The following is a 3481-nucleotide window of genomic DNA, read 5'->3' as shown; positions in this document are numbered from 1 at the left end:
GCCTCGCACCCAGGCTAATCGAACGCATACTCTCGCACCCGGATTGCCCGGTCGACCAGCGCCATTTTGTTCTGAGCTGCTATAGTGTGTTCGCTGGCGACCGGCAGACATGGCTAGCGCTAGCTCTAGGACTCCAAAGTGCGGAAATGTGCGCGTTCATGCGGATCCAAAGTACAAGAAGTCATCTGGGCATCGTTGCGTCGTGTTTGGATGCCAAAATAATCAGCGGAAAAGGAGCAGGTTGCTTAGCGCTGTTGGCGAAGAGCACAATACACGTAGGGAATCGTGCCGGTGCGGTGTTTTCAGCCTGCACCGATTTCCATCCGCAACGAAGAATGACAAGCTGCGCCACCGGTGGATAGCTGCAGTGAATAGGAAGAACTACCAACCCAGTGAAAATGCACGAGTGAGTATTCGATCTGTGTATATTTTGGTGCCACGTTAAACTTTGCGCCCTACGAACGTAATATGCGTAACACGCAGGTTTGCTCTGAGCACTTTCTGGACAAGCCCACAGAGCAGAATCCCGCGCCGGTGCTTCGCCTTGGCTATAACAAGAAGGCAAGCCTTTTCGTGTTTTCATTCAGGCAGAGCTCCCGACGGTTAAGCGGAACAGTTGAGCGATACTTGCTGCTGGTGCACGGCGTGACGATTAAGCGTGAACGACAAGTTGTAGGCGATTGTATGTTGGCCTGCTGGTGAGCGTTATTGCTAATGAAAGTAAACCGAAGTCTGCTCGTCACGTAGCATGCGTCCACAAAAACGTAAACGACGACTGCTCGTTGCCGAAGGCGTTCTTGCAGCGCGCCTGTCTTTACGAGCTGGTGTTGCAGGTGTCATTCGTAACGAATTCATTTGAGCCTCCTGAGCTCTAAACTGCGTGCGGGCTGTTATGCGGGGCAGAGCGCAAAATGTTTCCGTTCATAAGGCGAGGAAAATAACGTGCTTAATTATTGTATTTTGTAACAAACTTTTGCTCGTTCTCACCAGTTTTTTTTTTTACTGTTTTCTTTTCAAGGAGCGCTAACAATCCGATATGGCCTCGCACAAGCGAAACAGGTCTAATACCAGGTAGCTGCCGTTGGTGGGGCTAATTTTTATGCGAAGCATATTAACGTAGGTTTCGGGCCTTCGCGCGACGCCCGGCGGTGGCCACCATTGCCCTGAAGTGGGCTCACGTGACATGACGTCACGTGATGACGTCACTCAGGCTGCAGATGGGGCCTCATATCGCGCCGTCGGTCGCCTCCCGGCGGTGGCCACCATTGACCTTCAAGTGACCTTCAAGTAGGTCACGTGACATGACGTCGCGTGATGACGTCACGTTGGCTGCAGATGGGGCCTCATATCGCGCCGTCGGTCGCCTCCCAGCGGTGGCCACCATTGACCCTGAAGTGAGATCACATGATGTGACGTCACGTGATGACGTCACACCGGCTGCAGATGGGGCCTCATATCGCGCCGTCGGACGTCGCCCGGCGGAGGCCTCCACGCTTCGGTTCGCGCCGTCGCGCGCGACGCGGCGGCGGCGCCACCATCGCTGCATCACGTGATATGTGACGTCACGCCAGGGATGAAGCGGCGCGCGCGCGCCCGCCGTCGCGTCAGTCTCTGTGCCCGCAACCGCGCCAGCGTCTATGCGCCGGGCGTGTATGCGGTCAAGATGCCTCCAAACGCTAAGGATACGCGAAGGTTAAGCCCAGTGGATGCGAAGCATCCACTGGGCTTAACCTTGATAAGCCTCCAATTTTTTGGAATGCAGGTGCGGTTGTTGTGTTGTACCAAAGGCTTCCCTGATGATGCAGCTTTAAGTAGGGATGGTAATTTTATGTGCCCTGTCATGGTTTGTGCACCTGTACAACACCTGCATCCGTCATGCTCGCCCTGTTATACGGGCTTTGACTGCACATGTAGTTGAACATTATAACTACTGTAGTTCATTTTCCGATGAGTGCAGGTTTAGCATCATATGCTGCTTGTTCGAGTGCTGTAGGCTTGTGTTCTGAATGTTGTACTCTTAAGTGGTTGCACGATAAAATTGGCCTGGTGCATTTTCTATTTCATTTTGAGAGGACTTTATATCTTCGCAACAGTGATGGCATGGGAAAGAACTACAGCCCTTCTTACTATAACATCTATTTTGCTTTCCATGTGCAGGTGGTGAAGGGCAGGCGTCTGCTAATCAGGCAGTCGAACGACCTCGCCAGTTGGTTGCCAAACGCGGCCAACCCAGTAGTGACCATGACAAACAAGACCAAACTGAAATTGCTGAGGACAATGTTCTGCGTGCTTTAATAATATATGGCACCAACACGTACAGTGCTCTAAAATCCTTCACAGGTTACGTGCTTACGTGGTTACCCGATGTATTCGCTTCTGCAGTCTGCACATCACTCAGTGTGGCCATTGCGGACTTGCATGAGGTCTTGAAGTTTGATTGAATCGAGACAGCGAAAATGACAGGCTAGAAAAAACGCGAAACACGCCTTCCGCCCAGCTAAAAAGCCCAAGTTTCGCTTTCGCGCCGGGTCGCATCTCCCAGCGTGGTAGCCCAGGCCTGCTACTTCGCGGCACTTGGGATAGATGGCGCGACCGGCGCTCATCAATATGGCGGCGCACTTTGAATTCATGGTGTTCTGGTGTATACCGATGACGTATGCACTCCTCGGTCATGGACGACGCGGTCACCAGCGGGCACCAACGTGCAAACACTTCTCCGGTGGAGACTCCATGACTTTCGTCCCAGCAGGTTGAGCGCTGACGGATCAACGCGCACTCTCGCAGTCGCCAATCTCGCCAGCATACTCGAGTGATCTTAAGCGACAGCGCAAATAACACACCACGTAAGCGCTATTTACTTGCACTTGCAAACAGACCAATGGCAATCACAACAGTCTTCTCAGCAGTCAGCACCACCGGGACATGTGCTTTCGTACTACAGCGACACAGCTCTTGAGCAGCAGCAAGACACGTGTGAAACAGACTCCAAAACATGCCTTTGTGAATTGACGGAACCATCAAGAAGCAGCCCAATGGATCTGCAGTCATCGAGTAGTATGACAACAGAAGTTCCTGCTGCCAGTGTGACTTATGTTGTAATTGAAATAAAAGTGGCTAAATTTCTGAACATGGTGCGTACCTCTAACTCGATGTCGTCTACGTTCTTGTCTGACACCTGTGACATGCACTTGGCTTTCACTCTCACATCACCGTCCACAATTTGTTCAACGCCGTACACGTTCGGAAGCAGACGCTCCCCTATCGTGAGGTTGCCGCCACGAAAAAAAGCTGTCGGCGTCGGCAACCTTCTTGCAACCGTACGGCAATCTTTGCATCGCTGTTGCGCAAGCAGGCGATCTGCTGCCGTCGAAAACGGAGCGCCGTGAGAACGAGCATCGAAGAAAAGCGCGGACGGCACAATGTAAACAAAGCGGAGACTACGACGCGACCGCGCTGCTTGGCGTTTCCGCATTGGGGCGCT

The 3481-nt window shown here is 52.6% G+C and overlaps 1 long non-coding RNA gene across 1 annotated transcript; it reads left to right on the top strand.

The window, feature by feature from the left end:
* The first annotated feature begins 94 nt into the window (after positions 1-94).
* On the top strand, positions 95-3277 carry LOC139056298 (uncharacterized). Its single transcript, XR_011512260.1, has 3 exons — positions 95-406; positions 484-561; positions 2158-3277. It is a non-coding gene; the product is annotated as an uncharacterized lncRNA (long non-coding RNA).
* Positions 3278-3481: the final 204 nt, after the last annotated feature.

The sequence above is a fragment of the Dermacentor albipictus genome, chromosome 1, assembly GCF_038994185.2.
Source record: "Dermacentor albipictus isolate Rhodes 1998 colony chromosome 1, USDA_Dalb.pri_finalv2, whole genome shotgun sequence".
Classification (NCBI taxonomy): Eukaryota; Metazoa; Arthropoda; class Arachnida; order Ixodida; family Ixodidae; genus Dermacentor; species Dermacentor albipictus.
The sequence above is the reverse complement of the archived record's forward strand: the minus strand, read 5'-3'. Positions and strand labels throughout refer to the sequence as shown.